The sequence below is a fragment of the Marmota flaviventris genome, chromosome 9 (genome assembly GCF_047511675.1).
Source record: "Marmota flaviventris isolate mMarFla1 chromosome 9, mMarFla1.hap1, whole genome shotgun sequence".
In the NCBI taxonomy this organism is placed as follows: Eukaryota; Metazoa; Chordata; class Mammalia; order Rodentia; family Sciuridae; genus Marmota; species Marmota flaviventris.
The window spans coordinates 127,538,446-127,550,432 of NC_092506.1; the positions used below are offsets into that span (position 1 = coordinate 127,538,446).

Below are 11,987 nucleotides of genomic sequence, written 5' to 3' on the forward strand. Positions count from 1 at the left end.
AGTTGTTCACATTATGTATTACATTGCTGTTGGGTTTCTTATTTTTTTTTTGATACATTTTTAAATCAAATTGAGGAATTTCCATTGTATTCCTAGTTTCCTGAAAGTTTAGTCATGAATGAGTATTGAAATCTGTCAGATGCATTTTCTGGACCTTTTTATATGATCAAATGATTTTTCTTCTTTAGTCTGATTGATGAGTTAATTACTTTAACTATATTTTGAATGTTAAGCTAGTCTTGCACACCTGGAGTAAATATCACTTGGTCTTGGTGTAGAATTGCTATTATGTATTGCTAGAATCTGTTTGCCAATACTTTTTTGAGGATTTAAAAAAAAAAATCTTATGTTCCTGAAAGATATTGGTCAGCATGTATTTTTTTCTATTTTTGCCTTTATCTTGTTTTGGTATTTAGCCCCATGGAATAATTTGGGAAATGTTCTATGTTCTTCAATTTTCTGGAAAAGATTATAAGTCATTGTCATCATTCCTTCCTTAAATTTTTGGTATAATTTAACACTGAAATTATCTGCACCTGGTGTTTTTTTATTGGAAGGCTGTTGATTATTCACCCTTTTTTAAAGATATAAACCAAACCTACTTAACATTATCTATTTCTGCTTTTGTGAATGCTGTAGACTGAGTTAGTATCCCTTTAAAATGTATTAGTTGAAACATTATCTCCTATGTGATGATATTAGGAGGTAGGGACTTTGAAAGGCAGTTAATTCTGAGGGTGGGACCTCATTAGTGGGATTAGTGCATTGATAAGAGAAGCCACAGGGATCCTCACCCCTTCTGCCATGTGAGAACACATTCATCCATATTGCAGGAAGTGGATCCTCATCAGACACTGAAACTGCTGATGGCTTGCATTGATTTTGAACCCACTCATCCTCCAGTAAGATGAGAAATAAGTTTCTGGTCAATTCAAAATAACATCAATCCACCCGGTTTGTGTTTTTCTGTCACAAGGCTTCATGAATATATGAAGACACTGCGTTTTGGTATTTTGTGTCTTTCAAGGAATCAGTGCATTTTAAAACTCATAAGAATACATAATTTTCATAATATTTTTGATAACTTTTAAATGTCCATGACATCAGTGGTGATGAACTTCTTTTATTTCTGACATTAGTAGTTTTAAAATATTTTATGTTTGTTTCCTCTCCTCTTATCTTTCCTTCTCCTCTACCATTTTTTTTCTTCTCTCTTTGCTGTTTTCCCTTCTCTTTCAGTTACCTTGGCTTGGGTTTTATCAATTTTATTGGTCTTTTCAAAAAATGAACTTTTAATTTTTTTGACCTTTTGATATTGCTTTCCATTTAAATTTTTTATTGATTCTTGTTGTAATTTTTGTTTCTTTTTTTCTGCTTTATTTAGGCTCTTTCTCTATTTTCTTAAGGTGGATGCTTAAATTATTAGTGTTATATTTTTCCCGTGCTAAACTCTTACTTCTAAGTACTGTTTTCTCTACATCCCTCAAATTTTGACCAAAAGTTTTAATTTTCAAAATGCTTTCTAATTTCTTTTGAGACTTTGGCTTATGTGTTATTTTGAAGTCTATGGTTTGATCTTCAATATTTTGGGAATTTTGGTGTATTATTCAGTTATAGTTTTCTACTTTACTCTGTTGTTGTCCAAGGATGTGTTTTGTGTGGTCATTATTCTTTTAATTTGTTCAGTTGTGTTTTATATCCTAGCATGTGATCCATCTTGGTTGGAGCTCTATTTGAGCATGAGAAGAATGTCAATTGTGCTATTGTTGGATGAAGTATTCTATAAATGTCAGTTATTTCCAGTTAATGAGCAAGCATCACTTATCATACTTGGCTTCTTTAGACTGAAATATATGGAAATGTTAATCTCTTGAGAGTGGGAAACATAGGATAAACTAGCCAGAAAAGTGGGTGTGTACCTCTCCCTCCCTAGCATTGCTAGCAGCCAGCCAGGTTTAAGATTTACTTTCCCTGCCTGCACTTCCCTGTATTACCACCAGAGCAGCCTGGACATGGGGCTCTGCAGGTGTGTGGGGCAAGGAGTGCAAAATGGCAGATGAGTGGATGTGTCTGCAAGTTCCACCTTTGCCCCACATCAGAGAGGAGAGAAAAGGCAGGAAGCATGTGCACCAAGAGACCTCTGCATCGAGTGAGATATTGGATGTGGGATGGAGGAACCTCAAATACTGTGGACGTGAACCCGGTTCCTGGAACGTTGCTCAGGATGCTCACTCTTTTGAAATTGTAGACCTGCAGCACAGTAGTGGTGGGGGTACTTGTAAGTACAGCAAATATTTTAAACTTATATTGAAAACTTAGAAATTGTGTTGTTACTGTTAATAAATATTGGCAAATGTAATCAGTGGTCTGTTTCTGAAAATGAAGCTTTAAAAGTATCTCCAAATCCCACCACTAAAATTGTTTTTCCTCTTGTTGCATCTAAAGTATAAGAAGCATGTTTTGACTTTTGTGAATCTAAATGTAGGCTGCTGTTTTGTATATTCTTTGAGTAAGTGCAAGTTCTAGTGAAACCTCAGATTAGTGCTAGAATATTGACAGGTGAGATGAGGTGAGTGCACATAATAGGAACTTGCAACTTATGCCATTTCATTACAAATGTGTTTCATAGGAACTATGTAAGAAAAAGTAATAGAGGTGGAACTGGCTCTGTCCTGCATAGTGTAGATCCTTGCAGTTGCTACTCTGCAGAGTAAAGTGGACCAGAGAACTCTGGCACTGCACTGGCAGGCAGAGCATCATGTACAAGAATAAATCTGGATTTTTCTGGCATTTTCTGGGAGACTTCCAGCTCCTCTACCTAGAGGGCTTTTGCTTAGTTGAAAAATGGTTTGTCATTCAGGTTGTTTTAAATGTTCAAATGCTTGTATTTTGTGATGTGTTCTGTTTCTGATTTTTGTGGGTTCAGGGTAGTCATGTGGATTGCTCTGCTCTGCATTAACCCTATGATATGCTAGCCAAATGCTTTCAGCAGACCTCAAGGCATTTTAATCTGACAATTAAAAAAAGGGTTTAAAAATCTGGATCACAGGCCTTTTCTTTTCTTGAGGAATTTTTAAAACATTCCTCATGTCTTTCACTGTCTCCATTCCTCATTAAGATTTTTTTTTAATTAGTTGTGGCTGGGCGTGGTGGTGCACTCCTGTAATCCTAGAGGCTCAGAAGGCTGAGTCAGGAGGATCATGAATTCAAAGCCAGCCTTAGCAACAGTGAAGCACTTAGCAACTCAGTGAGACACTGTCTCTAAATAAAATACAAAATAGGGCTGGGGATATGGCTCAATGGTTGAGTGTCCCTAAGTTCAATCCCTAGTACCATCCCCCCCTCAAAAAAAAAAAAAAGCTCATTGTGGGCAGGAGGACAAATTAATGTGATTTTCAAGAAAGTCACTTTGCTGCCATGTATTCAGATTAAGTTTTGTCATCATGGGAAAATTTAGCCTGAAGGGAAAGGCATTGCAAAGTTTCTCTTCCATCATTCATCCCTCTGTGCCAAATGGCTTAATGATTTCATTTCACTCATTTAAGACCATAGTGTATGTGAGTCCCTGAAACAAATGAACATTTCAGACACAATTTTAACTTAGCTTTGTGTAACCACCACCACAAATTAATTAAAATGGAACATTTACATAAAAACCTAATCATTAAGTCCTGCAAGAAAGCATTGTTATTTTGCTAAGAGATTTAAAAATAACTAGACTAATTAATTTGCTTGTAGAAATGAATTACCAGATAATTCCACAGAGTCAATGAAGTACAATTAAAAAGTAAGTCACTGGATGTCACTATTACCTGGAGGAAATGTGGCTTCAGAAAACTTTGCCATGAGAGGAGCAGATGGCTTTGCTGCCTTTCCTGTTTCCTTAGTTTTAATTGCATAATATTGATGTTGTTAACAGTTTTATTCTTTGTTTTCCATTGGTATTGCATTCCCTGGAACCCAAGGTGGTGCCCCCTCTGACACTGAGCATTCTTTCTAAAGAGTCACATGTGCAGGTGCTCTGTGGGGAAGGGCAGTACACTTGCCTGCAGTGAATGTGTTTCTACACTCAGCTTTCTGTGGCTCTCTGGATGACTCTGTAAATTTCAGTGCTAGCTTTTTCATGTATCACCTCTTTTTAAATTTGTTGTATTTAGTACTCAAATTAATGTTAAAAAAATAAATTGGCATTGCCATGAACATTTTAGATAATAAGGTCAATCTCCATAGGGAAGAGATGGCTATTGATGGTTCTTCAAATGTCAAGATTATATTTAAATGGCTTGTGGCTTCAAAGGTTCAAATAGACTAGAAAAATTATGTTTGATAATTCCTTAGGGCTCCCATTCTGATAGTATGAATTGTGGAAGTATAAATAATGGAGAATAGGACTGGGGCTGTAGCTCAGCAGCAGAGTGCTTGCCTAGCATGCAAGAGGCAGTGGGTTTGATCCTCAGAACCACATAATAATAAACAAATAAAATAAAGGCATTATGTCCATCTACAACTATAAAAAAGAAATAATGGAGAATAAATGTTATTAATCTTATTTAGGTATTTGTGTGTATGTGGGTTTTTGTGTGTATGTGTACACAAGTAAGACACAAAAAACTTGTATTTTAAATCTGTTATTACCAAGTCTTTAATAGCTATTCTCAAGTCTGTGCTATCTTCTGAGAAATTAAATTAGTTAATTAATTAATTAATTTTGCTTTACTGAGGATTAAACCCCAGGGCACTTTACCATTGAGTTACATCCCCCGCCTTTTTTCTTTTTCTTTTTCTTTTTTTTTTTTTTTTTGAGATGGGGTCACCCTAAATTGATTAGTGCCTTGCTAGTTTGCTGAGGTTGACCTCAAACTTGCAGTTCTCCTGCCTCAGCCTCCTGTGTTTGAGAAATTTTAATGAGGATATTGCCAGCAGGGTGGAAAATCAGGTTCCAATACAAAACCATGGACCTCAGTGATGCTCAATGCTTTTGCTGGCTAACCTTTATTTTCATAAGAAGTGCTTTAAAAACTTAAATAGTAGTTTCCTGTAGACTTAATGACTAAACTGAAATGTTCTTGAGAACCAACATGAATGTAATGAGATGCACATACATATCTAAAAAAAAATGCATAGGTCTTCTTCCCACACAGACTGAATGTCATTTTTCCTCCATTTATAGCTGGTTCTCAAGAGGAAACCATTCTTCCCTATGTGTCAGCTTGCATGAGGTTTGGTCATGAGAGCAGCTCTTCCAGAACAGGACTTGCTGGAAGTTGCACTCTCAGAGATCATGCACATTTTTACATGATTTTTTTAATCAGCAGGAGATTTTTGAGTCAGATGAATTTTGCAGAGAGGGTAAAATGTTTCTAGATAGCCTGTACCATTGGCTTGTGTTTACTTTTTCCTCCTCCCTTCCCCTTCACTCCTCTGCCTTTCTCTATCTTTTCTTTCTCTATATACTCTCTCTGTCCCTGAGGATAAACCAAACTGTGTGGACTGCAACTATAGTCTATGACACAGGATCTATTATTTTAAAAATATGAGCAACTGCGTGGGCTGCCTTCTAAAACTCTTTTAGTCAAATGAGAGTTTTTTATGTGGAACTGTTCTCTTGAAGGGAACTCTAGGGGAATTTTGTACACAGATTCTGAGTGAGAGTTCTGTTTTCTTTATAAGAGGTTGTCATTTCCTTCACTTCCTACTGGGAGACACAATTGGAGGAAGAAGAAAATGTTTTATCATTTTCCCTGTGAATCTTCCATTTATTAATTTCTGGGTATTTGGAGGAAGAAGAGGGAGAATAATAAAATGTCCATGTTTTGATTGTTTGTCCAGTTCTTTAAATCTGTCTCATGGATTGTCACTCTGATATATGGGGTTCACTCTTCTCCCATGTAGCAAATACACAGTTAGAATATAACACCTGCATCATTTTCTCCATTAGGTAAAGCACAAAATTTACCTGACAGCTTCTTTGCCCCCACTACACTAAGGAGGATTGAAGTACATATTGAAGTACATTTTATTCCTTGATGGTGATATCTGAGGAGTGGCCACACTTACAGATCCATGGAGTCAATTCAGTGGGTAGGTCTGACTTGGAATCTCCGCACTTGTAATTTTTCTCCAAAAGCTTCCTTTTGCTTTCTTCCCCAGTCAAAAGTGCCCTTCATATTCCAAGAAAAAAAATCTGGGTCAGTATAAGTAGGACGTACACTTTGAATCACTCTTCTAAGAAAGATAATGTTTGTTTTCATCCATTTCCATTGATGTCTTCCCTCCTCTCCATTAAGTTCAAAAAATCACTCATTGAAATGTCCCTGACCATGACTGGGGGTGCAGGCCAATCTATTTTGTTGGCCTACATGGGAAGCAAACCCCTGATGTTCAAGTAATATGCTTGACCTGAGGAATCTCCATATTGATACCTTGATTTGAAGATTTGTATACTTTCTTCATTGAAGCCTTGTGGAAAGCATTACTTTTTATTATCTTTGTTATAGTGTATTAATCCTACAAGTTCCTGCACAGTATTACCAGTTTCAAGTATAAATATGCACAGTGTCACCTAAGAGCAAGACAACTGTAGTGTATAAGATATTCTTTTTTTGCAGAAATAAAAAAATGCCATTTTATTTATGTTTCCTTCAGTAGAGGAGTCTAATTATCCTTTATATCCTGACAATGGTTGACATAGTCTACAAATAATTATGCTGTTAATCAGACTCTGTTAGCTTTCAGAAAACATAGCAGTGTGAATGATCTCAGACAATTTTAACAGAGGAAGATGAGATTTTTTTTCAGATGAATTTTACTGCTTATGGAGGGCAGTGGCTTCTTACCATTGTAACAATCAGGTTACTAGGCTCAACAAGGCCAATTATGGAAGAATGATTCTCTAAACAGATCTACTAAAATGAATGGCTCATGCCACAAGCAACTTTCTTCAAGTTCTGATTAATTTCCCATGAAATAATTGCTTTGCCTACTTCCAAGCAGTTCCTCTATTCATTGCTCCTTTTCCTTGCTGATAGGAGGACCAGTCAACACTGAAACATACAGTATGAACCAAGCATGTGTGATGCCCACTGCACAATACACTGAAGTCAGTAACAAAGGGAAAAAAGGAGCACTTCAGCTTCCAGGAGGTAAAAGGGAATACAAATTCACAGCAGATTTCCAGAATCCCCAAGCCAAGGAGGTAGAAAATTTCCATCCAATTAAAAAGAGGTTTCTTTTTTGAGTAGAATCTTCAGTGAAGAAATACTATAGATTGAGAATAGTAACATGAGTAAGATTTTAATGGGAATTTCTGGTGCAGTGAAGAGCAGAGAGAAGAGGGAATAATGTCCTGTTGTGGTCAGAATCAGAAAAATTGAAGCATCTCCTGCTTTTTCCACAGACAAAAGGATCATTGGGAGAATTTCGAGGAGTATGGCTGCTTGCCATTGAGTCCTTAGGGATCTTGTTGGGATCAAGAAGTTTCAATTCCAAACCAATGACAGACAGAACTTTGCCCAAAGCATTGTATAAGGCCCAGAAGTTTGAAGCCCAGTATGCATGGCAGAGGCCCCTCTAGAAAGTAAAGAGTTGGGAAAAGACTTGAGGCAGCTGGTTTAAGGCTAGGAAAGGACCCAGTGAAAGAGCAGAAACTAGGAAAACAATGAGGCCCAGCAAAATAACACGGACAAAGCTAAAACTGTTCCATCAGACAGACCCATCTGGTTTATTTATAGCAAAACAATAAGAGCATAGCAGGTATATACTGTAAGCTGGTGCTACATAGAAGTAGATGTGCTTGAAATGTAGGAGAATGGCAAAGAAAAATGCTCCTTCCACATGCCTTTTCTGAAATAACCGTGCAATGGAGAGCAACATTAATCAAAATAGGAATCCATTGTACTGGAAATGAATATCTGTAATACCAGTGGCTGAGGCAGGAGAACTGCAACTCTGAGGTTAGGCTGGGCAACTTAATTAATCAAGATAGCTGGATGTAGTGATATAATTCAATCTCATAGACAGCATACATAAAGAGTGAATCTGTAAAGATGACAGAAAATCTCTGGAAAAATAAGGTTCTTAAACTGCAGTAGTTCATATTATGAACATTATGCATCACTTGATCAAAATATTTGGCAACAAGTGACAGGACATATTCAAACCACACAAAAAAGCGGGGTAAGCCAAGGTCCACTCTGAAGTTGCCTCATAATACCAATGTGATATTTGCAAACTGTGAATGATAGCAAGCCAGTTGTGGTGTACTTCAAATTCTGTAGAATGGTAGGTGGAAATGAGAAAGCATTTGAGGAGAGTCACCCAGATCGCCAAAGCAGAACACCAATTGCCACTACCCATTAGGGTTCCGAGCACCACCATTGCTGCAGCATTGCACACTTTCCATGTATAAGTTATTCTTACCTGAGAACACAATCAAACCTAAGTACTTTGTATAAATCACAGACATGCAGAATGGAGGCTCTTAACAGTTTCCCATTTCTAGGAATATAACATCTTGAGCATTTATTAAAAAATTATTTAATAGTGTCTTTGTTAAACTCTCCAAGAGTTTTCTCTCAGTAGTCAAGTCATTTAGTGGACATGGATTGTTTGTCTTTATTTGATAAATGCTGTCCACACTCTTTATTGCTAAAGGAACATGTTCAATCTCAAGTAACACTATGAGAGCTAAGAGGGTCAATATAGTCTATAAAGCCTTGAATAACAGGGACTAAACTTTTGCTGATATTTTTACTGAGTCAGGCTCTTCTTTCCTCAGTAACATGCTTGTTGTTTGCCTATAGTGAGTCTGATCTGTATCAACCTGGTGTGTATAGGAAGGCTCCCTGTGAATAGGAAACCATGCATTGATGTAGGCATTGGGGAAATAGCCTTGGAAACAGGGATCAGTGTCTTTATGGACATTTGAACTTGGAGTTTTTAAAAAATAACTTTTGACAAACTAGTAAACAGATCTGTATTCATAGTATGTGAACACATTTCCCAGAAATATGAAGACTAGGATGTGTTTGCATACTTACAGAAAACAATAGCATTTTCTTTATTAAAAGTTCATATGACTGCTGAGCCCATAGTGTCAAGTGAGGAGAGATCCAGATTTGGTGGGGTCTGAAGCTTGTGGAATTGTAGGAGATTCTTTAAGCAAAATCAAACTAAATGACCATAAGGACCCATTCTCAGTGCCCCTGCCAGGCCTCTAGGGTATTATGAGGAGAACTCAAGCCTCATGTGCATTAGAAAATCTTCTGTGTAGATTATTTGGGAAAAGTGAGATCAAGTCATTCCAAAGTACCTGATAAAGGGCCAAAAACTGTCCTTAAATAAGTAAATGTTGAAAATATGGTATATATATACACAATGGAATTTTACTCAGTCATAAAAGACAATAAAATCATGGCATTTTCAGGTAAGTGGATGTGTTATGCTAGAATTCAGGACCCTCAAAAGACCACCAGAGACCAAGATCAATGTAAGCTGCAAAGAGGTGTTTATTGCAAGCTAGCTCTCGGTCCTCCTTGCAGACACAGCAACTGGTGAAACTGAGAGGCCCTGAGCCCAAGGTTTGCAGCAGTTTTATACATTCTTCAGGGAAGGCAGGGACTTCACATATATCATAGCATCTCTTGGCAAATCATCACACACCACGGGAAAATCATAAACAACTTTAAAACATGATTAGCACATTCACTGGTGGGAAGAATTTGGGTAGGGGTGATTGGTTACTAAAATAGGGGGATTCATTTGAACTGATTGGTTTAAGCCATGAGGGGTGTAAGTGCTGAACTGCATGGTTTCCCAACATGTTATCAACCATCATAAACTACTGGGAGGGTCATCTGGCATCCTACGTATTTCCCTGTCTCATACTGATTGGTGGCTGCTAGGGGGTTGCTATGGGTCACTACCTAGTCTCACTGAGTCAGGGACACCTGGCTCAGCAGATATCTCCTGTTATTTGTAGATAAACAACTCAGCAGTGTGGGTATGTGCCTAGGAGTGCTCTGTGAGTCTTTCCAAGGACAAAGGTCACACCCCCTTCCTTGGACAGGATTTGTTCTGAGGTAGAGGCTGGTTTTTCAGATGGAGTTAGAGAAGATAATACTAAGTAAAGTTAGCCAATCCCCAAAAAAACACATGCCAAATGTTTCTCTAATATAAGGAGGCTGACTCATAGTGGGATAGGGAGGGGGAGCATGGGAGGAATAGACAATATCTAGATAGGACAAAGGGATGGGAGGGAAAGGGAGGGGCCAGGGGGTTAGCAAGGATGGTGGAATGTAATGGGCATCATTATCCAAAGTACATGTATGTAGACACGAATTCGGTGTCAACCTACTTTATATACAAACAGAGATGAAAAATTGTGGTATATATGTGTAATAAAAATTGTAATGCATTCCGCTGCTGTGTATTTAAAAAATAAAATCAATAAAAAATAAGTAAATGTTATGGTTAATTTTCCATTTAAATCAAAAAGGTGGGGCTGGGGAAGTGGCTCAAGCTGTAACACGCTCGCCTGGCATGCATGGGGCACTGGGTTCGATCCTCAGCACCACATAAAAAATAAAATAAAATAAAGATGTATGACCACCAAAAACTAAAAAGTAAATGTTAAAAAAATTCTTTCTCTCTCTTTTCTCTGTCTCTGTCTCTGTCTCTCTGTCTCTCTCTCTGTCTCTCTCTCTCTCTTTAAAAAGAAATCAAAAAGGGATATAAAATATAATATTTCTAGGTAATTGTGGCTCGAAGTGTATGTCCTACCTATAGTGATCCAGAATTATTTTTTTCTTGGAATATGAAGGATAATTTTGACTGGGGAAGAAAGCAATATAATATATATACTTTTGAATATAAAAGTGTAAAATAGCTTAAATGATTTGAAAGTAATTGATCTAGGGTTTAGCTGTAGCCTCAGGTTTCTAAATAACAATGATGAATTAAACTTTAGGATATTTCCCTCACTTATTTTGTTTTTAGAACTTTAGAAGGATTATTTCAACAGACAAAGTTCTTTAGTGTGTCTTATAAATTTTACACATTTCTACCTGCCTCTGAGTCCCACTGAAAATCCAGTTGCCTTAGGCCTGTGGTGCTAGTATTGAATACCTTCTTAAAAACTGCACTATACATTTCTGTATATTTCTGAAAGGCATAAAACCAAATATAAAATGTTTCTCCAAAATATAGATATATATATATTTCCTAGTTTCAATTCTAAAGCATAAAATTATGTGTTTTAAATGTTTTTTTTCAAATCACTGCTTAAGAAAATTCTGTACCACTTTTAAATACTGCCAAAGAGTGTGATAGTGTGACCTCTCAGTCTTCTACAAAGCCATTGTTTAACAGGTGTTACCATTGTGTGCTGGTGAGGAGTCCTTGCTTCACCGAATGCTGAAATATAACACCAGAGAAGCACAATGAGGCAAGTGTAGAGTGGAGAGCAGAAGCTTTATTAAAACAGAAAAGACTTCTCCCAGAGGAAGAAGGGGAACCAAAAGGTGGAATCCGTAGAAGGGGGAGGTCTTCACTTTTTTATAGCTAGGGTCTTCTTTCAGCTTTCCCACATTCATGGTTCTCTGGTTCCCTTTATCTTTAAGTGATAGAATGCAGGTGGGAAGGCCCAAAAGTGGGAGATAGGTTGGCTGGAGGAGTAATCTGGGCAGGAGGGATCTGTGGCAGCTTTTGATTAGCATTTTCTTGTTGGCTGGGAGCTGTTTCATTAACATTTCTTTAATATTGGGCTCTGGACCTTGGGGACATTAACATTTCAATCTCCCCAATGCTGCTCTGGTTTGCTGGAGTCCATTCTCTATGATGGACTTCATTTTATTTAACTTAATCTCTATTAGACCCTATTTACTTAACTACAAACTGTAAATATGGCTTCACAGGTACCCATTATTTCTTAACATCTAGGATAATACTCCCATAGCTCTATTATTCATTTATTATTTGACTATAATTGA

The 11,987-nt window shown here is 37.2% G+C and overlaps 1 pseudogene; it reads right to left on the reverse strand.

Annotated features, from left to right (window-relative positions):
- Window positions 1-7,002: 7,002 nt before the first annotated feature.
- On the reverse strand, window positions 7,003-8,376 carry LOC139707024 (dolichyl pyrophosphate Glc1Man9GlcNAc2 alpha-1,3-glucosyltransferase-like; annotated as a pseudogene).
- Between the last annotated feature and the right edge of the window lie 3,611 nt (window positions 8,377-11,987).